This window comes from Lycorma delicatula, chromosome 1 (assembly GCF_047948215.1).
Source record: "Lycorma delicatula isolate Av1 chromosome 1, ASM4794821v1, whole genome shotgun sequence".
NCBI lineage: Eukaryota > Metazoa > Arthropoda > Insecta > Hemiptera > Fulgoridae > Lycorma > Lycorma delicatula.
The window spans coordinates 401,881,732-401,909,721 of record NC_134455.1 but is presented as its reverse complement, the minus strand read 5'-3'; the positions used below and the strand labels follow the sequence as shown (position 1 = coordinate 401,909,721).

Genomic DNA, 27,990 nt, shown 5'->3' with positions numbered 1-27,990 from the left:
TTGAATACAATTTATTAAAAAAATTACAAAATATATAATTAATTATAAAATATAATTTATAAATCATTCATAAAATATAAATATATAAAAATATATGTAAAATTAAAATTATTTATGAAAATGTTATCGTATATTTTAAAATGCTACAAAAGATTTTCAATTATTATTTAACAGTTATGTACAAAATATAAATATTTATTAATACGATCACAACAATTTAATTAAAATTTTAAAACTATGTTTAAATTATAGAACAATTTATGTAACACTCACAGAAACAAAGATAGAGAGGTAGTTTCTGTTAGTTTTACGTAACAACGTAAACTTATAAATATATATATATATATGTATACAATTTCATAACCAAAAAGTAACATACATCTATGGACTTTACTGGCTAACATATTTTTATAGGAACTCATTAAATAATTAATTGTATTATAATTAAAATTGATATATAAAACTTTAGTTCAAAGTTAATATTTTAAAGTACCAGTTAGAAAATACTAAATATATTGACTTAATACCCCGTAAAATATATTTATTTTTTATTAGGTTGCCAGCAAAGTACTGTTCAGTTTTATGATGTTTATATATGTGATGTACAGGTATATTAGAAGTGTAGGTACTTTTCAAGAAGATGCCCATAGCTGATCTGTAGTTAGTCACTTTAGTAAGTCAGTTAGTTGTAAGATGGCGCCACTGAAAGGAGAAAATAAATTAAAATTATAATCTAACTTTATATAATAAATAATTATAATCGAACCAAACTTAACCTACTTTGCTTGCTAACCTTGACTAGTGAGTGAAGCAAGCGTAGGTCAAGTTTGGTTAATTATATTTATACTTTTAGATTTATTTATTATATATATATATACATTTATTATACAATGCACCTTCAATTTACACAGGTGTTACGTTCCGGAAAATTTCTGCGTATAATGAAATCGCGTAAATTGACTCACATTTAATGCAGAAATACTGAGTAGATTCTTGTTAAGTTATACAGTAAATTACTGTACTCAAAAAATACTGTACTTTATTTTACTATTTTATTATTACAGTATCATTGTATTATTTTAATGATATTACAGTACAATGTACGTGTTTAAAAAGAAATATATGTATTATTTATTTATTTATTTTCTCCTTTCAGTGATGCCATTTAACAACTGACTAACAACAGATCAGCTGCATGCATCTTCTTGAAAAGTACCAAAATGTACCATGTTTTTATATTTGCTACAATTAATATTAAATAATTTTTGTGATAATTTTTACTGTTCTTTTGCCTTACCGCGACCTAAAACTCACAGAAAGTTTTATTTTAATTATTTATTGTAAGATAGACACAACATTTTTTAATAATTAAAATATTTTAAATGATGAAATTTCATTGGGTAATAATGTAGAATGGGTTAATATGATTATAAATTTGATTATCTATGTAAAATTGTAAACAGTCATAGTCTATTAGCAACTGATAAAGTTAGCACTGGCTCATATTTCAGATGAATGTAAAAAGGGTTAAGTTTACCTTACAACTGGGTTCAAATTTACATTGTAAAAATGTTTCATCTGCAATGAACTTATGTTGATTAACATTTCTGATGTTGAAAATCAAACAAAACTGAAAAAATTACCAAAACTGCTGTCACCAATATTACAGAAGATAATTACAAAAGTAATTTTTCTAATGCATCTATTTTCATTTAAATGATAGACTTCATTGAAACTGTTAAGAACAATAAATATTAAAGAACTGGATATGTTTTTAAATGATTTTGTTCAATCATTCTTTGTCATAATGAAAAGACTACTTTAAGTGTCCTATTAATTAAAAAATGGACACTAATATAGGATTTGATAACATTCTTTCCGATTACAAGCTAATGACATCTAAAAAATTGTCTTTGATAATATGTATAGACTAATTATATCAAACCGCTGGTGTTAATCTAAATAAAACATTTAAAAATATAAATAATTATGTATTGATGAAACAATTGTTTTATTTAACCTTTTCAGATCATGTAGCCTTGGAACTGGTTATGTACGGCGTCAGTTTTAAAACGCTGTAACAAAATCACTTTATATGGGATCTAAGTCATTTATTTTTTTTTATATTCATAAAGGAATCAGTTTTATTACACAATTTGAACGAAGTTTATACAATGTAAAATGTTTTATTTAGACTAGATAGAATATGACCATTTTTTTCTCAGAAATGTGCTTGTGTGTGTGTGTGACTTGTGTATTATAATTGCTATGAGGATTACGGATTTATTTATTATTTACAAAAATAGCTTATCTTACTAGCAACATATCGATGTATTGAAACACTAATAAATTATGATATACGGGACACAAAAAAAAAAAGAAGGAATTTGAGATCATAAATATGTCACTTTTACTTGAGGTCTATAAATATCTTTTCTAACAAATGATATCGGTGAACATGTAACAATATCGATTCGTAATGAATAACAGTATACAGTAAAAATGGTTTTTTGTAAATCTGATTATCTTTTTGAGTGGTGGGATTTTTTATAAAACGTACTTTTCTGAATCTACTTTCACTTATACTAACATACGTTACTAATCTGTGATTTATGACAAGGGTTTTTCATCATATTTTGCCCAACTTTCAACCGATTTGGTTGAAAGTATTATTTTTTTAAATCAGCAAACTATGTTTTATAAACACAAAACAAAAAAAAAAAAAATTTCGCTAATAAAAAACGCAGTAGAAATGCAAAAAATATTCTGCAATTAAATTATCGTAATTTTTGTACTTTCAATTTTTTTGTTGTTACAAACATAAAAAATATCCAATCGTAACGGTTTTTTTTTGTCAGAATCTGTTAAATCTCTTTAATATACTGTAATTTTTTGAAATTTTTTTCACAAGCGGGTAACATAAGACTATGAAGGGAGGCAATCAGATACCAACATATTTTCGCGGAGCGCTAATCAACCGCGGATCATTGTGATGGCAAAAGGTTAAGAACAAGCTTCACGGTGTGCCTATGGCACACCTCCGCAGCTAGGACCTCCTGGCAGATTACCCTGGCAGGCGGCATCTCGGAATGGGAGAATTAGGTGCCCAAAATTGATTACCTCTTGTGTAAAATATTTTTTTTTGAATGATGAAAATCGATATAACGAAAGTTAACTCTTAAAAAATTTAACTCTAGAAATTTATACTAATGAATCGGGATTTTCTGAAAAAGAAAAGTGATCATTCTGGTGCCTACTTTTTGGTTATAGTTCATTACTTTATGAAGAAAAACAATCGCATAAATAAAAAATATATATAAAAAAATGTTTTTAAAACACCACTATTAAATTAGGCACACTAAAAGGTAAAAAATAGTTTTTGGACGATATTCAGGACATCCTAAAACTATTACCTTTTAGTGCATCTAATCTAATAGCAGTGCTTTAAAATTTATTTTTAAATATTTCTTATTTTCTACTTTTAGAATATTTAATGTAAGAGTGGTTTTTAAAATGTTTTTTTTTTATTTTCTACTTTTCAGTCTTCATAAGTTTATACTTTACAGCTGCACTAGAACACAGGTTTGGGTGTATTTAGTGAAAGATCAGATCAGTATGTTTTATGATGGATGAGTGCAATCAAAACATAGGGTTGAACGATTTAATTTCCAGATAACTACGATCTGGTCGATCAAGAGTGTACTTGATGTGTAAAACAGTTAGCGCTTGACCTGCTGATAGACACACCATTTGAATTGTGAAAATCGGACGAGTGGCTGGCAAGATATTACAGTAACACCCCATCACACCCCTTTCCCAGTTTCCAAATGGCACCCCACAGGCGCTTGAAAATATTATCATCCGACAGGTACCACTGGGAGCGAATAGGTTAACACATCCAGGGGGTAGAAAATTTTACAGAGCACCAGGACTGATGTTTTCAAGATATTTGTGATTTTCATCTGAAAATTCGGAACCGGTTAAAAAGTACTAAATTTTAACAAAAATTCTATATATATATAAATATTGGTAAATGGCCTGCACAAAAATGTACGAACTAAAATGTAATCACATTAATAGAAATTTTCAGAAATCACGGTTTAATCTCCAAATCGATTTATTTTATGAGAAAACCTAATTAATTAAAAACATGGAAGCATCCAGACTGGAAAAAAGGTGAATACCAGTTGGATCACATTTGTATGGATAAATATGTATATTAAGAGATTCAAAATGTTAAAGTATTAAATGGAACAGATACCGGATCTTATCATTATTTAGTTAAAATCAAAATAAAATTTACGCCAACAAAATGGAAATTAAACAAAAAGAATAAACCAAAAAGAGAATATGATTCTAGCGGATTAATTGGAAATTCTAATTATAAAAATTAAACTGAAATTCTTGTAGAATCTGATTTGAATAAAATTATTCCAAAATTAAAAGATATCGCAAAAAAGGTTTCACCTATAAATCCTAGGAAAAACACCAGTGGTGGAACAAAAATTGCAATAAAGCCGTAACAGATAGGCATAATGCTTGGTTGAAATTTCAAAGCGATAAATCTGATGAATCTTATTGTAATCTTATTAATCAATGAAAAATCGCATACAAAATTATTCATAATGTAAAGAGACAAAATCAAAATAATTTAATTAATCAAATTGAACAGGACTGTAATAAAAATAATTCTAAAAGTTGCTATAAACTGTTTTATAATCGGTTACAAAAATACGATGCTCCGACATTAACGCTTAAGGATAAATCTGGTAAAATTACACATAATAATAAACAAAACGCGTAAATCCTTGCAGAAGCTTTTAATAAGCTTTTGAACTGCGAAGAACCAAAAGATTTACTAAAATAAGTGTTAATACAGAAATTGAAATGCCAGAATCAAACAGAAAACCGCCGACTTATAAAGAAGTAGAAAATGCACTTAAAGAACTTAAAAATAATAAAGCAAGCGGAGAAGAGCAAACAGTTGCAGAAATTTGGAAAAATGCAGGAGAATCACTTAAGAAATCTTTGCATAATTCTCTGGTTAAAATTTGGGAATCCGAAGAACTTCCAGAACATTGGACGACAGCTATTATACATCCTTTGCACAAAAAAGGCGACAAGACAAATCCAGACAATTATCGTGGAATTTCGTTATAGGATTGTATGTATAAAATTTTATCTAGAATTATTTACAATAGAATTAAGGACCGACTAGAAAGCGAGCTAGGCGATAACCAAGGTGGTTTTCGGCCTTGGCGCAGTTGTCCAGATGAAATTATTACTTTGAAATTACTTATAGATATTTATAATAGAAAGCAAAAACAGATGATTATTTCTTTTATCGATTTAAAAAAAGCGTACGATCGCATACATAGGCCTTCGATGTTAAAAATTCTGAGAAATCTGAGATTGGATCCTAAATGGGTAAATATTATCGCTTTAACATCGCCAAATACAAAATCTAAAGTGAAGTTTCGTGGTGAATTTTCCGAACTTTTTTTACATAAAATCCAGACTGAGACAGGCGACAGACTTTCGCCTTTATTATTTAATTGTGCACTAGAATTTCTGATGCGCGGATTGTTTAAAATTAATCCAAAAAATATTCACATATGATAGAGATAACTTATATTTAAATCACCTAGGATTTGCCGACGACTTAGCTTTATTAGCTAATAGTATCGCAGAAGCCAGAATACAAATAACAAGTACAGAAAAACTTGCGAATAAACTTGGACTTAAAATTTCTTATGAAAAGACTAAAATGATGGCTATACATCCTTTAGTTATTAATTCTGCAAATATTAATGGAAAAAAAGTAGAACTTGTAGAAAAATTTAAATATCTTGGAGAGATCATTACTTGTAATTGTAACGAAAAACAAAATCGGACCGAAAGACTTAATAAATTATTTAAAGTGCTACAAGTAACCAAAAATACTTACAACAAAAAATCGCTCTCGATTAACACTAAAATTAGACGTTACAAAACTGCGGTTAAACCGGTAATTACTTACGCGAGCGAGACTTTATTTAGATTAAATCAGAAAAATAGGACTGAACCTATCCTTAAAGTTGAACGCAGGATTCTTAGAACCTGCATAAACAAAAAATATAAACGCGAAAATCAGTAGAGATTATTGCCTAATAAATTTCTGTATGAAAACTTGGAATCCTTAATCGATACTATGAAAAAGAAGCGAATTTCTTTCTGTTCACACTTATTACGATCACGGCAGGATAGGATTACTAAGAGAATTATCGATCGATTTTGGTTTTCAAAAATCCGGCGTTATGGATCAAAGAAATTAAAGAAGACGTGCAAGAATTAAATTTGACTTACAAAGATTTACTTAATAAATCCAAAAAATTAAAATTTGTTATTAAAGATCCGAATACCGACTTTAAAGTAACAACTTTTAAATATACAAAAAGGATTTATTCAGAAGAGGATCGTAAAACGAGATCATTAAGAATGACTAAATATTGAGAGAAAGTAAACGCTAACAACTTAAAGGCCAAAAGATTGGCAAAAAAGACTTCAATTATTCTGACTAAAGTGGTCCTTTGTGGCCTTAAAAGTAAAAAAAAAAAGAAAAGTATACACCTCACCACCACAAGACATGTACTAACGAATCAGGATTTTCCGCTACTGATTAGTACATTCCAGTACTAAACTAAGGGGGCTATGCACATACAAATGCCATTTCATAGGGTAGGATATGCCATCAGTTAAGCAATAACCTCCATACACAGAAAAAAAAATTAAATTGTGATCTATACCTGTTAAAACAGATTTATTAGCTATCAAGTTAAAATTAAAAATTCTTGAATATATGTATGCAAAAAAAAAACATTTTTGAATAAAATTTATTTAAATAAACAAGAATTATATTAATCAAGTTTTTTACACCCATTACTTATTCAAAATATTGTTGGTAAAATTACAGTATTAACGGCCTCAGTACCAATATATTTTCTGCTAAAATATGTTATTACCAATATTGTAATTGTTGAAGATAACTTCCAGTTAGATGTCTTAATTATTAGAACAATTCCTGATGACAGTAACCGAAATCATCGGTTCTGAATTACGTGCCTGCTTTGAAAGTATTTTACAATATACTTTTACTGTGATTGTACCAGCCCAGTAAAACCTACCACCAAGATATTTTTTTATCCCAGAAAACAGCTGCCATGATCTTCAAATCTGACTGGGTTTGCCTGAATAGATATAAAAATATTAACTTTACCTCTCTTGTAACGGTTCAAAAATGCACAACCAGATCACATCCTTTGATTTTTCCCCTTTGACAGGTATCGGGAAAAATTTTCAGCTCTCATCTTGTACACAGTTTAAAATGGAAATTTTGTATAAAAAAAAAAAATCACAAAATGTGTGAAAATTACGTTGCAAGAACATTACCTATAAAATGTTGGTTTTCAAAATTTTTGAGAAATACAAAATCAAAATGTTGTAAATTGTCTTGAGCCTATTTAAAAATTTATGTCCTTCAACAAGACCCTGAGGGTAATTTTAATATCAATTTATCATAAAAAAATATATTTATACTATGTTGTCCCATGCTCTCAGTAGCCAGTTACCAAATTTTTTTTCCTTTTTTACGTAAATATAATTTCTTTTGTTTCTTAAAGTGTTAAATACAATGAGACCAAAATCTAATAGAAATTAAAAAATTAGAAAAGAATTAAAATTAAAGAGAAGTTGGAGAAGCAAAACTCAATGATCCGGATAAATGACAACAAGAAAAGGAAAATTAATCGAAAAGATATTTCAAGAGGCGATTTATAAAGAAAGATAACAAAACATAAATAGTGATTTAACTACACAAGAGTGATAACCAAAAGAAAAATTTGAATGACAGCAATAAGAGGTCAAGAAAAAGGAAAAAAATAAAAAGATTTCAAGAACCGATGAATAGCAAGAAATCTGAGAAATTTTATAGGCTATTTAGAAAATAATTAGAAGTTAATGTGATGCTGCCTACAAGTGGAATGTACAGTAGTTCATTTTTGTCTTCAGTCATTTGACTAGTTTGATGCAGCTCTACAAGATTCCCTATCTAGTACTAGTCGTTTCATTTCAGTATACCCTTACATCCTAAATCCCTAACAATTTGTTTTACATATTGCAAACATTGCGTGCCTTCACAATTTTTTCTTCTACCTGTCCCTCCAATATTAAAGCGACTATTCCAGGATGCCTTGATATGTGGCCATAAGTCTGTCTCATCTTTTAACTATATTTGTCCAAATGCTTCTTTCTTCATCAATTTGCCGTAACACATCTTCATTTGTCACTTTTATCCACCCGTCTGATTTTTAACATTCTCCTGTAGGACCACATTTCAAAAGCTTCTAATCTTTTCTTCTCAGGTACTCTGATCGTCCAAGTTTCACTTCTAAATAAAGCTACACTCCAAACATATACTTTCAAAAATCTTTTCCTGATATTTAAATTGATTTTTGATGTAAGCAAATCTGAAGGCTCATTTCGCCACTGCTATTCGGCATTTTATATCGCTCCTACTTCATCCATCTTTAGCAATTCTATAATTCTACTTTCATTTCGGTATACCCCCTACATCCTACACCCTTAACAATTTGTTTTACATATTCCAAACATTGCCTGTCTGCACAACTTTTCCCGTCTACCTGTCCCTCCAATATTAAAGCGACTATTCCAGGATGACGTAATATGTGGCTTATAAGTCTGTCTCTTCTTTTAACTATATTTTTCCAAATGCTTCTTTCTTCATGAATTTGCAGCAACACTTCATTTCACTTTATCCACCGATCTGATTTTTAACATTCTCCCATATCACTGCATTTCAAAACCTTCTAATCCTTCTTAGGTATTTCGATTCACTTCCATATAAAGCTATGCTCCAAACATATACTTTCAAAAATATTTTCCTGGCGTTTAAATTAATTTTTGATGTAAACAAATTATATTTTTGACTGAAAGCTCGTTTCGCCTGTGCTATTTGGCATTTTATATCATTCCTGCTTCGTCCATCTTTAGTAATTCTACTTCCCAAATAACAAAATTCTTCTATCTCCATAATCTTTTCTCTTCCTATTTTTACATTCAGTGGTCCATCTTTGTTATTTCTACTACATTTCATTACTTTCGTTTTATTCTTGTTTATTTTCATGCGGTAATTGTTGCGTAGTACTTCATCCATCACTGTTCACTGTTTCTTCTAAATCTATCGTACTCTCAGCTAGAATTACTACACCATCAGCAAAATGTAGCATCTTTATCTTTTCACCTTGTACTGTTACTCTAGATCTAAATTGGAATGTATAGATGATCATGTAAAAAGGATGAACCATTTTAAAATTTCAAAATTACTGCAACAAAAATTCAAAAGCGTACATCTTGTGATCACAAAATAGGAAATTATATAGCAAAATATTTTTAATTTTCAAAACGTGAGGAGCATGTATGTTGTGAAAAGGTATGTGCAATAATCTGAATAGATGTGTTTTCAATATTTTTTATTTTGCATATTTATATGCTTAGTATAATTTTAGTAAATATAAATGTTACAAGATATAGTTTTATTAGTTTTCAACTTTTTTTCATAAAATTACAGAAACATACGGTATCTTTTATTTAAAAATATAAAGTAGATTGTTTTGCTTGTATATAAATTTTTTTTTTCAAAAAAACTTAAGTATAAATGACAGTAAACAAAAAAAATCTTATGAATAATTGGTATGAAAGTTTCAGAAGTAACCATAAACATCCCAACCCCATAGGAGGAAGACACCCACCTTGCGACGTTACTGGTCGCCACACCACCCCCTCCGTTTCAAGTCGTGAGAGGCTTTACCGGAGGTCGTCTTTAGACCCTCTAACTGATTACATCTCACAGTAATCAGCCAGGTCTCGGTCAGAATGCCACCGATGTAAATGCCTTGGCAGACATTTGCATCAATAAGATGCAAATCAAATTTCGCCTTCACGTAGGTCTCAAACGGATATCTTCACATCCAACCTAACATGATTCCCTCAAACCATAGACAACTTGGTATAATATAGATTTCAAAATTTAATTTTTTGGTTCTACATAAAGTTCGCTTTTGTTTTTGGTAAATTAATAATCTAAGGCAGGGTAAAAGCACCATAAAATTTTCCTGAATAAATTAAAAAAAGTTTATTAAACAAATGTTTTATGCTAAAACTTCCACTAAGAATGATGACCCCAGTAACAAAATGGAACTTGAAGTAAACAAAATACATGATTTAATGTCTAGTAATTTGAATATTCCTAAACAAAATTTGTTACTATGAAAGGAAATTTAAGGCGTTTTGAAAATATAAGTAAGTGAAAAAAATAAGTAATAAAAACAGGATGCATATTATTCCAGAAAGAATCCAACAGGGGAATTCAAAATACTTTACTAACGTATATATTTTTTCAAAAATAATATTATGTAAATAATGAAAAAAAAAAAAATTTATACAGGCTTAATTTGCTTTTGGATGTGAAATGTTGACAGATGCCATTATTATGATGGAAGCTAAGAAGATCTGGGCCTGACAAGAGAGAGCTTTAGAGGTTATAAAAGAAAAGAAACTAAACAGATCGAGGGAAAGATTATCATTTAATTTAAAAACTACATAGAGATTAAGCTAATTGGGCTGTGTGAAGAGATTGATGGAGCCAAAATAGTGAGAGTTATACCAAAGTGAAAGATTGACTAAAATAAGAAGGAGCAGCTGCTCGAAAAAGATGGATGATTGATGTTGTAGATGATATAATAGTGATGGATGTTAGGAGATTGAGAGAATTGATTGAAGTTTCTCGAAGAGGGTTATGGGGGAGGTCAAAACCCACCAATGTTTATAGTATCGAACAAAGAAGAAATGAAAAATAGCCCTTGCAGGGTACGAGAAGTGATAGACCTGAGCTGGTTGCAGCAAAGGGAGAGACATAACCATTAACTTTTTTTTTTATTCAATGTTGCATGGAGTGCAGATGGGTGTACTTATCCCTCTCCTGGTAGTGGAGACTGCCACGACCAGCGGTGATGAAGCCGAAGAATGAGACGGATGGGAAGAGTAAACTTTTATTAATTATGTATTCTGTATGGGTGTGTTACTAGGCTTAACTGCGTTTTCCTGATGGCGGCTAAGTGGTGGTGTGAGTGAGAGTAAGTGTTTTTTATTACTTGTGTTGTGTCCTGCGGATGGGTGAGAAAAAAAAAATTACAGGGGGCGAATCATGGTCGCCGTGCAGGGCCAGGGAGGCAGCCTGGATGCAGAGGACGCTTTGGCTCCTTCATATGCAAAAATGAAGATCAGTTGGGGTGCTCCGATGATGCATTTGGGACTCTCAGGTTTGAGAGGGGGGACGTGGCGGTTTGCCGGCTTCGCACAAGGCGTAGCCGGCAACCTAGTGTAGGGACGGGAAGGGTAGCCTCTCAGTGGAGGGATGTAGTGGTCGTCCAGAAGGGAGGGCTACTGCATCTTGATGAAACTGAGAGGACCCTGATGGGACGCCAAAGGAAAGGCAAGACAGGGGGGCAGTCGACTGCCACGACACTCGACATTCCTGCGCTTAGCCTAACGGCGGAGGCCGGGGATATGTTTAATCAGAAATTAAGCAATGTACTGTATATATACATAAAAATTAAACAGACTTACCCACAATATGGTAGTGGAGACTGGGTTTGGACAAAGCTGATGTAAGCTTGCTCTGCCAAAATCTTGCACTGTTCTGTGCAACCGGTCACTTAAGCCTTCACAGGTAGTGTTCCTTTGGTGTGTCCATATTGAAGCACTTACTGCTGCAGGCAAGCCCTGAGACTTCGGTATAGACGGTCTTGCAGTACCTGACTCTCTGGTTAAATCTGTGGGGAGCAGCTCACAAAGGAAACCCAGGCAGGATCAGTGATCTGGTGCATGCCCAACTGCATCTTCATCTGCGCCTTGCAACACCATGATTGGAGTCTTTTGTGAATGATGGTCGATGTTCTGCCTGTCTTTGGGTTTAGCCCGCTCTATTGCGAGCGGCTGACAAGTTAAACACTCGGTAAGATGAGGTTGAGGTGTACGTATCGTGTGGACTTTGTGTGATGGACATGAGTGTTGGCTTGATTATTCCCTCTTGTGGGTCATAAATAATTATATTTCATTATTTGTTTGCAATTTACTTACAGACGATTTATATTATCACATATGTTAATTTACGATTCTATATTCCGATGTTTTTATAATAAGTATTTCAATTAGTTTACAGTAATAAATGTATGCCTTTCATGCATCCAGTGATTTAATTCAGACACCTAATACCGTACACCTTTAGAATAATTACCTTGCGTATCCAAATGACTTTTCTTAATTCCACAGTTTCTATGCCAGAGGGTCAACACAAAACACCTCGTCCTGCAGAGCTTTTTGTTTTTACAAGCGAAGTGATGGAAGAGTGTAGAATTCATCGATGAAGAAAAGACAGAATGAAACAAGTTTTGACCGGATTAGTATAGTGATGCCAATTATAAAACCCTAAAAATCATTTTTCTTATAAAACAAATTTATCTATTATACCTGATCCATTTATAAAAATATAGAAAACTGATAAACTTGAGCAACTTTATATATAAACAGAAATATTAAGAATCAGCATTAAATATTAATAATTAATAACATATAAAATATTTAATACTTACTTAAAATATTATTTTTTCTTTTACACAGTAAAACTTCAGTCATAAACTTCATTGTAATTCAGTATTTTTTAAAGCATTAAAAATTATAATATTCAAGTAGCTGATTTACAGGACAGAGTTTAGAATTAATGCGATTTCCTTCCTTCATTTACTTATTTTTTTCTTTCTATCGATGAATTTTTTTTTGTTTGAAACAGAAGAAGATCTACTATCAGAATGTTCAGAAGAAGAAGGTGAATGTTGAGAAGACTCTGTCTCTGATTGCCTAAGCAGGATACTGGAACTAACTGGAATAACATTTGTATCCATAGATGGAATTTTATGTAATAATTTCATACTTGACCTTGGGAGTTCTTTGATTTGTTTGACTACTTTTCGAATATCCAAGATGTAAGTATCTATACAAGAGGTGAAAGCAGCATCAATGATTCTTTGTGGTATCCATCCTTTAATATCAGTGTTTATTAGCCATCTGAGTTCACAATTAGAACCATGACCAAGCAGTGGTGAAATTACAAAACATCCTGGACCATTTTCGGCTCTGAAATAATATAAAATAGTTTTGTTTTAATTACAATCAAAAAAAAAAAATGATTCATCTTAAACATTTTTATAAAAGTTTAAAAAAATAGTACAAATTTTCAAGAAATATGGACTATCAGATCACTGTTTGATGCGCATAAAAATAAATCATGTAAATCGACATTCAGAAAATTAAAAATGTTAACTTATCTAGGTGTTTATGTATATGAAAGTGTGCAATCTTTGTTAAACAAAAATCAATTATCTTAAAAAAAAAATAACAATATTTACCTCTACCAACCTGTAAACTGAACTCTTTTTATAGAACTGAATACGATAATTTAACTTCCAAGAAGGAGTTTATTTTGCTCCCATTGCATTTTGAATAAATTACTGAACCATTTAAAAAATACTTTGTATCAATTTATTTAAAATACAATTAAACATATATCTTTTACAGAAACAATATTACTGTTAATAGATTAAAGAAAAAAGTAATAATTAAAAATCCGATGTGGACATCACATGACTTCCTTGTACACTGATTAAATTACATATACACATTTTTAAAAGTACACAAAATTTGATCTCACTAATAACTTCTGATTTTTTTAAATATTTTTTTTAATTTTTTGTTATTATTATTATTATTATTAAATTATTAATTACTGTAAAATCTTTCTACAATCACGGGTTAATAATTATTAATAAATTAATATATTAAGTTAAAAAAATAAATTAAAGAACAATGTTAAAAAAAAGGAGATGAAAACTGATTCAAACCGATATGCTTGTAAGATCACTTGTAAGATCCAAATATTTCATTAATTAAAATTTTATTTAGCTATAACTCTGGAACCAATGAAAATAAGTACCGCTAGTAATATATCGTTGAAAAGCTCTCAATGAAAGCTTATTACTGCAGTTATGAAAAAGTTCAAAATCCAAATTTTTTTGGGATTTTGGGTTCTTTTGGTTCAGTCAATTTCAATCAAAAGGGGAGATGCACAACTAGATGTTACAACAGTTCTATATCCGAAATTTCAACATCCTACAGCTAATCATTTTTGAGTTATACGAGATACGTACATATGTACATGCAGAGGTTATGCCGAAACTAGTGAAAATAGATTCAGGGATGGTCAAAATTAATATTTCCATTGAAATCTGAAATTTTTCACGATCACAATACTTCCTTTACTTCTTACAAAGAAGTAAAAATAAATAACAACTTATCTGCATTCTGTTCAATGTGTTCTTAAGCACGTGCTCAAAATAGTTTTCAATAGCAGCTTCTAAATTTGGGACCATTTTGTAGTAATTTGTTTTATATTTAATGTATTTAACTTAACATTATTTCACGTGTTTGTATTTAAATAATTAATATGGGGTTTAAAGATGAAAGCCATTTGGAAATGCCAAAAACTGAATCATAAAAGCTTTGCGTGATCCAACAGGGTCCAGTTCCAAATAATAATAATAATAATATGGACTTTAAACACATCCATTTTGACCTGATTATGTCTTTAGAAGGAATGGTAATGAATTTAACTTTCATATATTTTTGTTAGTAGTTCCCTTCTCTAGCTTCACAGATCCAACCAATTACAACCAACTTTTGGGTAATAACAGGTCTTCGATCTGGAAATAATGTAAGCTATCTTAAACTGCATTATCTAGAAGAGGGGAACTACATTGAGGGGCAAAATAAAAAAATTACACTATTTTCAAATTTTAATTATGTTATCCTATAAAATGATAAAAAAGAAACACCTTTTACCTTTTTTGAGTTTTGAAAAAAATTCATTGTACTCGAGACATAAGTGAAAAATGTGCTCAGCAAAAGGAAGCAGGAACGCATCGTGACTAGCACATACATGCTTTATACACATATACAAATAATCGAGTAGTACATACGCATGTACAAATTTCTATTTTAATAGAACGTTTATAAAATTAAAAAAAAAAAAAAAACTTATACCAGCACCATATCAAGATGACTAGTATATTAAATGGTTAAGTTATGGAAACAAAAACGCACTAAATAAAATAATTACTTAAAAAATAAAAACCCTGACTACTAATTATACACATCTACCTAGAAAAATTTGTTAATTTTTTTTTTGTTAAAAAATAGATAAACAAGTTTTCCTTTCTTTTCTTACAGGCATAATTTAGTCAGCAAGATGAAATGTAATATTACTTCATTTTATGTTGTATTTGGGTGCGCCTGTTAGTCTTAACAAAGTGAAGGCTATTAAAGTCACCATCTATGTAGCCTTCACTTACACCTGACTGCAACATAAAATGTAGAAGTAATATTAAATTTCACATCGCTAACTAATTTACATATCCTGAAAATATGCATGTAAAAAAAGAAAGAATAACTGGTTTATCTATTTTTTGTTTCTTTTTCATAATTATTCTAAGTAGTTGTGTAGAATTATTATTTACCATGTGAACACCTTCAAAGCTGAAAATAATATAGAGAATATATGGATCTGTTTTTAAAATAGGAACATGGAGGATAGGAAGAAATCAGGAAATAGAGGGAATACTGCAAGACAAAAAATTGTAAGGGTAATAGTCACAAAGAATTGGTTGGCTGGGTCACTTGGAAAGAATGACAAAACAGATATTGCAACAAGGGATAATGGATAGAGGAACAAGACTAGGACTAGGAGAAGAGGCAGGCCAAGAACATGCTGGCTCCACAATTCCAACCCCATAGGGGAGAAGACACCCACCTTGTGATGTTACCGATCACCACACCACCCATTCCGAGCCCAGAGGGGCTTTACCGGAGGTCGTCTTTAGACCTTCTAACTGATCGTCCTTAGACCCTCTCACAGTCATCAGCCAGGCCTCGGTCAGGATGCCACCGATGTAAATGCCTCAGCTGACATTTGGATCAGTAAAATACAAATCAAATTTTGCCTTCATGTAGGCCTCAAACAGAGATCTACACACCCACCCTATCTGATTCCCTCAAACCAACTAACCGAAACCATGGACCCTGTGCCTTCTCCAAATTTGACAGCACCGTTTGTGACTGTGAATGCCTCAGAAAAACAAACAAGTTGAAAGTTAATCAATGCTATACTCATACCAATCAAAATTATGTTTTACGCAACACAGAATTCACATCTACACCCAAATAAGTTGACCAAATTAAGTCGCCTAACAAAGGGAATGTAATCTCATTCCGGCCGTGCAGGAGTCACGGACAAATCCTGTACCCTTACCTGGTCCCATCATGAAGCCTTATGCGGCATTACCAAGTCATAATCAGGACTGCCACCGGCAGAACAAAGCCACGCCCCTGGTCACACAGCCACCCCAAATCAAATCATAAACGATACCAATATAACCATGGCACGATGCCAATGCGCCTCTTTGCCGGATACCCTAGCCAACCGGGATCCTGCCACAATCAAATAGCTAGATTAAACTCCTTCTGCAGACCTACACACCACAAGGGCATGAAGAAAATCAGTCACTATAGACCACTCCTTGCAGATCATCCAGTTCATATGGAGATCCAGAAAGGAATGTATTCTCTCAAGTTCCCTAACAGCTCATGAACATTTGACCTCATATCGGGGACAGACATAGAGGACTTAGCAAAACTCGCCTGAAAGGCACCATGTCCGGAGAGAAACTGTGTGATATACCGATTGGGGGAGATCCATCCAATCACACTTAAATCAGATACTATAGGAAACATACCATGCATGTGGCGACCTATGGGGAATTCGTCCCACCTGACCTGCCAAGATGCAAGGCCACGGTCTTCAATCTCCAACTTTCGTTCTGACGTCAATAGGTTATTTACCTTGGAAATGCAGCATTCTCCTTATGCTCATTAACCACTCCAGCTAAAACACGCTTGACTCCAGCTATAACACAGACTGTCTCCCATGAGACTGTTCTATAATAGCCAGCAAGAGGAGTCGCTGGGCCTGCAGCAAAATGGCCGTGCAATACCTAAAAACCAAGCGGTGAGCCCAGACAGGCGCAGCATACAGCATAATAAGTTTGCTGACACCTTTGTAAAGGATACGCATGGTACGGTAATTCAATCCCCAATCAGGATGATTGACTCTATGGATTCCATTAAAAGCATCAGCAGCCTTTTTTGCAACATACTGTAGATATTCCTTGAACCAAAAATTCTCATCAAGGATAACACCCAGGTACTTTTGAGCCATAATGTACTGAATGGAGACCAGCCATCCGAACCCGGATTCGTTGGGAAGTAGCCAATCGGCCCTTAAGCAACATCATTGTGGTTTTCTCTGGGCTCGCTCTAGGCTGTAATAAAGGATCTGAGAGCGATGAGGGTGAAAAGATGGAGAGAGGAGGCAAGAAACAGGGAGGATTAGAGACGAATCATGGAGGAGGCCAAAGCCTATGCCGAGCTGTAGTGCCAGAAGAAGTATAAAATTAGTAGTTGGGATTTTTGTTTTTTAATAAAAATTTTATTTACCTTATAATTTGGTTTTATATTTGTAATTTCTCTTATACTGTTATTATTCAGTAACAGTTTGAAATACCACAATTATGATCAGTAGAATCTAGAAACACTATCTTTAAACCTCTCACAATTAAAATAAATTAAATTAACTTGCAAAGATATCGTAATTATTATTAGACTTTTGTAAGAAAACTGTTACAGTCAGGATTTATTTTATTCCACTATAAATTATACTAATAAAAAAATAATTACGATGTAAAATAAAACAAACTTGAAATTGAGTAGTAAGAAATTAAAAACTATAGATATGGTTAATAAATATAAAATATAAATAGTTTTTACAAACCTAACATATTGTTTATCTTCAGGAACTAAAGGTGTTTCAATTGAAACAGAAGCTATTACAAAGGAAGTACCTACAGCAGCTCTATGTCGTAACACAACAAAATCTCTGGATTTTACAGGTCCTCTTTTGGTAGATACTGTATATGCTATATCAGTATGAGTATCCAAAGTCTATAATGAAAAACAGATAGAAGGAACATATAAAATGATTATTTCAAGAAAAAGTTAACACAAATTTAGTGGTAATAAAATGACAAATCTATAATCTATATTTCATACAACTTGGTGTTTGATGTTACTGTGTTACTGTAGTCAAAAAAGAAAAAAATTCAAGAAAATATCACAATTAGAATCATGAATAATTCTGTATAAAAAAGATAAAAACAACAGCTGAATGTTATTTTCAGTTTTCTTTTCACAGACATGAAAAAAAAAGTTATTCAAAAAAGTAAAATTTAGAAAGTTATAAAAAAATAAGCAATGGCGATAAAAATTAATTTAGAGTTCATCTAAATACGGTTTTTAAAATTGCCATAAAAAAATCACATTCTGGATTTTTTTTTGGGAAACATACACATTTGTGGATTTGGTAGGAGATTTGCAATAAATCTGTTATCATTACAATAATTCGTACAAACAAATTCAACTTTAACAACTTGAAATCTAAATAAATTAATATGAAAATATTTTAGAGTTAAAAAGTTGGAAACGCATGAAACTGGAATCTTTAATTCAAGTACGGTATCAACTGAACATCCTGCTGCAAGCAGTAAAATATGAATTTTTTTCCTTGCTAAGAAAGGTTCATCAAATATTTAATAAATATAAATATTTTTATTTAATTAGTAAACTTAAAATTCAAAGAATAACAATAAATATAAATAAACTCGTCGTACATCTTTATCACTTGTTCATAAATAAGATTTATATAAATTACTGATATAAAATTTGAAAGAAGTCAACCTAAAAATAAAAAAATTAAGTAGGGGGCATATGTTTTTTTGTTTTAAGAAGTACCGTTTTAATACAAAAAACAAGTAAATCTTTTTTTTTTAATTTAAATTCACTTAAAAGCCTGGATCTTAATCTACAATTCTCCAATTTCCACCCAAATTAAGGCATTTGTCATATCATGTGGTCAGTTTCTCCATTTCAGCTTCATAGAAATCTGCTGCCTAAGAAGACAATTCCCAATGGCTGCATTGACATAGTCATCATTAATCGTGCTGACTGCTGAGGTGCCAAGAGAAGGCCGAAGATATCATTAGAGTTGGAGGGCAGGAGGATATTATTTAAACCTGCAATCAAGTATTTGGATAGATGCACAGCTGCGGTTTGCTAACCATATCCTTGAGGCATGCAGCAGGGCAAACAGGGCCGTACACCTCATAGCAAGCATTCTGCCGAATTGTGGAGGGCCGGGCCAGCAGAGAAGAAGATTATTGACGGGTGTGGCCTATGCCGCAGTCCTATATGGAGCTGAAATCCGGGTGGGCGCTGTTAGTTACTGAAAATATTGTGGTGTCATTGTGTCGCTGCACAGGAGGTACTACCTATGGGTGGCGGCTGCATATAGAACACTTTCAAGGGAGGCAGTGGAGGTTATCGTGGATCTCCACTCAATAGACCTGGTGATTATGCAGTGAAGTAGGCTGTGTGAATACAACACATTGCTTTCCACTGAAAAAAGAATGTGAAGGAGGCCACATTAGAGGAAATTATGAAGACATGGCAGGAGAGGCGGGACCATGGCACAAAGGGCAGGTGAACCCACATATTGATCAGAGACATCAGGAGATGGACTGCCAGAACCCATGGCTTGCTGGAATACCATCTCACCGAGCTACTGACAGGCCATGGGGGCTTCAAGGCATATCTATTTCGATTTGGCCTACACCATACAGACTCCTGCTGTGCTTGCGGAGAGGAGAAAATGACATACCACGTATTTTTCAGATGCTCTCGATTTGTTGTGGAGCATGGGAAAACACTAGCTGTACTTGGTACAGTGGATATGATCCTACCGAAGGAGTTACAAGAGATCGTACTAGCAAAGGTAGATTACAGGGTGGCAGTCGCTAGATTTTTATAAAGATGTAATGGACAAGTTGTTACAAGGAGGCTTGAAGAGCAAATACACACCGGAGGGTTCTGGGGTGAATGCGGGCAAATGTCTAGGAGACCCCTCAACCCGGGGGGGGGGGGGGGGTGTCGTCTGGATGCAATGAACCCATGGACACTCCAATGCCTGGAGCCTGAAGGTAAAGCTCCCCCTTTCTGAAGTATTGCTAAACAAGTTGTGCTAGAAAGGGGGAAGGGTAGAGGTTTAGTCAGTTGGGTGCAGGCATACATACGCACTTAATAACATTTTGCAGAACCTGTTAGCAAGCCCGTGACCACTCTATATGTAAATGGCATTCCTCCAGCTATAAAAAAAAGTATCACAATATGTTTCGGCAAATTTGAGAATTTTATCAACCCTGTCAGTTATTTGACGCCAAAATTTGAATTTAAAAAAAAAATTTATTTTCAAAAATTCATAAAAATTTAGGGGTAAGTACAGGGTGTCCCATATAAAACGCGACCCATCAATCACTCATCCATGAAATTTCAAAAGTCAAGCATACTCCCCTACTCGTTACTGAAATGGACACGTCCAATATCTGAACATCGCGGCTATGCAGTAGAACACTACCGATAGTAACAACAATGCAATCATAACATTCAGTGTATTGCTAGAGACAAGATGATGTTTTCACTAGATGAACATGTTTTCATTGTTGAGTCGTACTTCAGTACAAAATAAGTGGTTGCAGTGCAAGATTTGTTTCGCCATAAGTACCTGGATAAACCAGCTCCTAACAAAACATCAGTATTAAGGTTAGTTGCAAAATTTAGAGAGACCGGTTCTGTTAATAACAAGGAACACAAAAGACCTGCATCAGTGTTGAATACAGATACAGTCACTGAAATCAAAGAGCAATTACTCCTCGCCAAATAAATCGATCAGACGTTTGTCTGCTGAAATTAATTTGTCTAAATCAACTGTTCATTGAGCGACCACACAATTACAATTACGACCTTATCGCATTCAAACGGTTCATCAACTTCTTGGGCCCGACAAAGAAAAAGGGCTACAATATTGTCAACGGGTTCGTCGATTTCTGTGTGAGGAAATTAATGTTACGGATTCGTTATTTTTCACAGATGAAGACGGTTTCATTTGGACGGCTATGTAAACAGCCAAAACAGTAGAATTTGGAGTGCTGAAAATCCCCACGTTTATCACGAAAAACAATTACACCCACAGAAGACAGACACTGCCGGCTACAATATTACGAAATATTACGGAATAAAGAGAACTGGTAGAAAACCTTGGGTTTCAGACAATATATTGCAGCTGATGGATGAACGTAGGAAATATAAGAATGGTAGTGATGAAGAAAGTAAAAGGAACTATCGGCACTTAAGAAATGCTATAAACAGGAAGTGCAAACTGGCGAAAGAAGAGTGGATTAAAGAAAAGTGTTCAGAAGTGGAAAAAGAAATGAACACTGGTAAAATAGACAGAGCATACAGGAAAGTTAAGGAAAATTTTGGGGTACACAAATTAAAATCTAATAATGTGTTAAACAAAGATGGTACACCAATATATAATACAAAAGGTAAAGTCGATAGATGGGTGGAATATATTGAAGAGTTATACGGAGGAAATGAATTAGAAAATGGTGTTATAGAGGAAGAAGAGGAAGTTCAGGAGGAAGAAATGGGGGAAACAATACTGAGGTCTGAATTTAAGAGAGCATTAAAAGATTTAAATGGCAGAAAGGCTCCTGGAATAGACGGAATACCTGTAGAATTACTGCGCAGTGCAGGTGAGGAAGCGATTGATAGATTATACAAACTGGTGTGTAATATTTATGAAAAGGGGGAATTTCCGTCAGACTTCAAAAAAAGTATTATAGTAATGATACCAAAGAAAGTAGGGGCAGATAAATGTGAAGAATACAGAACAATTAGTTTAACTAGTCACGCATCAAAAATCTTAACTAGAATTCTATACAGAAGAATTGAGAGGAGAGGAAGTGTTAGGAGAAGACCAATTTGGTTTCAGGAAAAGTATAGGGACAAGGGAAGCAATTTTAGGCCTCAGATTAATAGTAGAAAGAAGATTAAAGAAAAACAAACCAATCTAGCTCTAAGAGCTCTAATAATAGGAATTATTATTAGTATTAGGTGACTTTACTGTGCCAGGTTTTGTATGGAAAACCTAAGAAATATTTCTTTTGCTAAATGTTGTCATACAAATCTAAATATTAAAAATGCTGTTACTCACCTTACAAATGGGTGTTGAAAACAACAACACCTTACAAGATGATGTTGTTTTCTACAAATTGTAAGCTTCTGCAATCAAATAATTTGTTAAACTGTTCGAGTAATTCTCAAGATTTAGTTTTTCTAATCTTACTGGCAGTAGTGTTAATATTGCTTATGGTGAAATTTTTTATCATGATAAATATAATTTATCAAGATCATCAGAGATAATGTTACCTAAAATTTTGAAATCTAATTTTATTTCTCATAAATACTTAACAGATTATAAAAATATTCATCTTATAATAGTCAGAATTTACTAAATAAGAATATATGATTACATTTTCTCATAAAAATTGATTGTAAACAATATTAATTTTTTTTATCGCAATATAAGCATGAAGCTAGTGCATGGAACATGGAAATGTCACTTTATAGTGTATGAAAAATGTCACACCTAAGCAGGATTTGATATTGATCATGAATATAAATTTATTAATAAGAAGAGAGTTCCATAAGCTACAAAAACAATATAAATCTACTTTAATTAAAAATGAAATTCATACAGTGTGTGATAAGGAGGGAAAAATAATGTTGACAACTAAATTCATATTAGACTGTGTAGAATTAATATGGAAAGGAAAGAAAGCAATGGTTCTAAATGTTGTCAAAGGGTTATTAAATATATATGTATGCTTTTTATTCCCTTAATGTGTATGTTGCAATTTGTTCAAGTAGTTAACAATAAAACTACCCTACCATGGGCCAATTAGATGAAAATGATATGTAAACAATGTGTAATCTTGTACACTCAAATCTCTGCTACAGAGGAATTATTTTTTATCAGTGTTTATTTTACTGGAGGTTTTTAACTGAATTTTTGCAATTCATTCAGGAAACACACACACACACACACACACACACACACACACACACACACACACACACACATTAATCTCAATTATAAAAGTAAATTTCTACACATAGAAACTTTTTTTTGTTTTCCACCATATTTATTTTTTGTTACATTGTACAAATTTACATATATTCCAAATATCTTTCTGGGTCAATACATTTAATGTGACCAAGGGTTGACACTAATTCAAAAAAAAATTCAAACTCACCCACTTGTTTTCCACATGTCTCAGGACCTTAAAAAAAAGTCCTTTTTTTTATTTAAGCAGTTTACCTGTGGCGGCCATTTTTGTTATGGTACACACACCTATTTTTGTGATTGTAAGGGTTTATGAAAACAATCGTAACTAAAAAACTGTTATTCCGGAAAGAATGAACCAAAAAGCAATATATTCATATTTTTTCAAGGTGAAAGAATGGACTAGCGGTTATTTACCTATCTCTCTTCTTTTTACGAGAAAATTACCGATAAATTTGATCTTGAAAAACAGTGAAATTTTACTTTTGGTAATTTATCTTGATGAGGCGAAGATGCCAAACACAGTTTGAATTATTTTTTTACATGTAGGTATTGTTAGTAGTTTTACCACAAATAATATCAATAGTGATATAATACTTAACCCTACATTTTTGAAAACTAATCTTTTTACATGATTTAAGTTTTGGCTTCAAATAATTTTGACGGGCTGGTAATAAAAATTTCAAATTTGCACCGCTTGCAGTGTTTTTATAGATGTTTATGGAAAATAAAATAGTTTCTTGTGTACTGTACTAATAAAAAACTTATAACCTCTCAAAAGTCATGAAAAACTTGCTACAAGCAATACAATTTTGACTTAATAAAAGGGATTTCTTGTCTTCTTGGCGATTTAATATTTTTATACTTAATACTACAGTTGAAATAGACTTGTTTGAACCATTCAATTGCAGTGCTAATCTTATAACAGGCGCTTGAATTCATTTCGTCATCAGGAAAATTCATGTTGCAACATACTCATTTATGCTTGTTGCATCATTTAGCTTCGCAGTTACAGACTGGTGTCTGACATTAGTCAGTGACCTGTTCACGTCTTTACCAAGTGTCGCAAATTTCATTCTGTTTTTGAAAGTGTTTATTAAATAAATAAGTTTTCATTATTATATTAGCAAATTTTTAAATTATTTAAATTTTTACATTATTTTTCAAGTAAAACAATGGAAGAACAATGTCCCATAGGAATTTATGTGAATGAAGAGTGTCAAAACATTGTACTGGTACAGTGCCAAAAGAACTCATTAAAATTTGTGAATTTACTGATGAAAACAAATAACTTATTTTTTTACATGTTAATTCAGATGTCACTAGTGTTTGTAAATATCATGAAAATGTTTTTGTCAACATTCAGTCACCTGCATTGACAGTTCTGTTGCAACCCTTTGAGAACTCATAAAAAAACAGTTAAGAAAACCTTGACAAATAACATTAGAGCAAGCTCTAAAAGAACACATTTTTCCAAATTTAAATTTAGTACCTCGAAAGTCTCTTTGTGTTAACTGTTTCAAAAGTATTTTTTCTCACCAGAACAAAGAACAATATGAATGTAATGACCAAGATTAATATATTGCCCCACATCACAAAATTGAACAATTGGATGCTGGTTGTAGCATTTTGGGTGTATCACTTCCATAAAAATTACGGTATTAGAAGCTACCATAAATATGTTCTTGTGTCAGAAGGCATTGTAAGATGTTACTTTACTTCAGACTCCAAGGACTATGATCATCTGGTGTCAAGTATTCCACCACTTTCACTTAGGGAAAAAGACTCTATTGTTTGTGTGTATAGTCATACACACAAACAATAGAAGTGGATAGAAGTGGTAGATATTAGCCTTGAAAATGATGATCTGCAGGTTCATTTTTCCAAGAGAATTATTAGAAGAGATATCACAGCTGTTAACCACATCTTAACCACACTAAACAATAAACTTTCATTGCTACAAAAACAGGCTATTACATTGAAGAATAATTAAAATTTTGCTACAATTTATTTTTTTATTAACTAAGCTCTTCAATCGTTCTTTAATATCTTGATGCATTTTATACTGATTTTCGTTGTGCCATTGGTGTAGTTAATATCAAATTACTTATTAAAAAACTTGCTGCGTGTGGATTTTATAATAAATTGTTGTCTTGGATACATCCATTTCGTAAAAACAGAATTCCTTATGTTAAAATTGATAATTTTATCTCTAAGCCTATTTATGTTAGATATGGATTAAGACAAGGCATGCATTTGGTTCTCAAATTTTCCTTGTATTTATAAATTACTGTTTATTCATATGCTATTCGCATTTTTTAATTTTTTGCAGATGATATATGAAATTGTTTAAGCCGATTACAAATCTAGTTGATATTCAATTACTTCCGATCAACTTGAACTGTGAGCAAAACTAGTATTTCTGCTAACTTTAAAAAAATTAATTTCATATTCAATTTGGAAGGTTTCAAAATGTTGATATAATTGTGCAGCTGAATAATATAAAATAATACTGCAATACAAAAGGTATCTTCTATTAAAGACTTAGCTGTATGTTTTGATAGCAGTTATCCTTCAATGAATAAACTGGTAATACTGTAAGTCACTAAAAATGATAAATTTTATTAAGAGATACTCTACAAATTTTAATTAAAATTTTAGGTCATGCATTTATGAAGTACTAAATTAAAATTAATAAACTCTGTTGTATGGTGACCTTTTGCTGACTTGCAATTAAAATTACCTGAAATACCACAGAATTTTTTTTACGTGCTGCATATAAAATCAGTGATTCTATGATTCTATTACCAATCATAACTTTATTCATATCTTTAATTTGTTAAAAATACCAAGAATTGAGAGATTTCTGATCAGGACAGATTTAATATTTGCTACTAAAATTTTTAGTAATTATTTTGACTATCCTAATTTATTGCAGTTTTTTAACTTTCATATTAACTACATTGATTGGTATAATTTTCAAAATGTTCATGGTTCACATAGATTATCTATTACTATGCCACCTATACTATGTAAAGTAGACTTAATACCTTAACCTTTTCAAGAGCTATTCTAACTTATGAATGAAAATTTTGTTATGTAATTATGTTGGTTTTTTAATATGATTTTGTATTCATGGGTTTCATGCCTGTCTATATCAATTAAATAAATAGATACAATTTAAAATTTAACATACTTACCAAATAGCAATTGTACAGTCTTTTAGGTTAAAAAGTTTTAGGGTAAAAATAGAAAATTAGGCCACAACAGCATAGACAATTGCAAAATTCCAGCAAGTACTTTAAAAGATCATTAAACTACCAAGAAGCCAAGGTAACAATTCAATTCAAAATCTAGAAACTTGAACTGAAAAATTCAAACAAAATAATAAATCAAAATATGCAAAATCAGCCAGAAATTAAATAACAAGGTAGCAAGGGTTAATTTTACTGCAGCAAATTACAGAAACAATCATGAAAACAACAGATGAAACGGAATGAAATAACGACAAAGGTATTTCCTTCTTACCTTTGACAAACAAAATCCTTTCAAAATATTACTGAATTAAATCAAACACTTAACAACATTACTAAATAGACTCTTGCAAACACCTCTCATAGATAGCTTTCTTATAATTCCTTACTGACTGTTCTTTATGTTTTATAGTGGCTTGAATGAGGTTATATTTGATATTGATTCATTTGTGATGGCACTATTAAATAATTACTCTGAAGATGAATTTTTAATTAAATTAAAAAAAATATTTTTTCTGCATCCTGATAACCTTGCTATTTCTTATTAATATATTTACCTAACATTATTTCATGTGTTTTATTTAAATAATAGGTTAAAAAAAATAAGACATGAAAACTAGAACTAAAGATCTCCCAGTTATAAGATTTGAACACTCACTATACCACTTGGTTCCTGTGACTAAAAATATACAAATAACTTACTTATTTAATAAAAATGTTTAATTAAGTTTACTACAAAACATCACGAGTTGGAAGCTGCCATTTTGGATTTAATGGAGGAATCCCCAACCAAAAACTATACAAAAAGGTAATAATAAATTCCATTACAAGCTGAACCACCAGCCCACGCTCTTGTTATCTAAAAACTTTTTCTAATTTGTATGCCCCATTTTAGAATACACATTTTTTTCAACATGCCCACAATAATAAAGGTTACCAAAAATAGGGAAAAATACTAACATTATTCAGATTAAGCAGAATTCAAAAAACAATGCAAACTTGTTTAAATATATAGATGTCAATAAGCACAGGTTCACTGAAGTTCTTTTTATTATATGTCAGTGAAATAGATTGATAATATTGGTTTGTAAATTTTTGTTTACACACATCTTTGTTCTACATTTCAAATTATGTGTGTGTGTGTGTGTGTGTGTGTGTATATATATATATATATATATATAACGCCAACCTTTGTAGACGCGTTAACCACTTGACCAGACCGGTGGGTTAAAATTAGAACAATTTACGAGTGGTTAAAGTTCACACCAATAATTGATCAATACAAAAAATTCAAACTTAAATTCTATTGATTTATATTTGAATAGCATAACATTACTTACTTAGTCAGATAAACAAAGTAAACACCAAGTACACAATAATAAAATTACAACGTCTACTACACCTCTTCCTAACAACGCTTTCCCACAAATTGATCAG

The 27,990-nt window shown here is 31.8% G+C and overlaps 1 long non-coding RNA gene across 3 annotated transcripts; it reads right to left on the bottom strand.

The window, feature by feature from the left end:
- On the bottom strand, window positions 1-27,990 carry LOC142317422 (uncharacterized). Of its 3 annotated transcripts, XR_012754751.1 has the most exons (6): window positions 27,894-27,990; window positions 26,500-26,665; window positions 22,388-22,602; window positions 18,053-18,222; window positions 12,708-13,248; window positions 1-702 (listed from the first exon to the last, which is right to left on the bottom strand). It is a non-coding gene; the product is annotated as an uncharacterized LOC142317422 (long non-coding RNA). The 3 variants fall into 3 exon arrangements; XR_012754750.1 differs by lacking the exon at window positions 22,388-22,602; XR_012754749.1 differs by lacking the exons at window positions 22,388-22,602; window positions 26,500-26,665.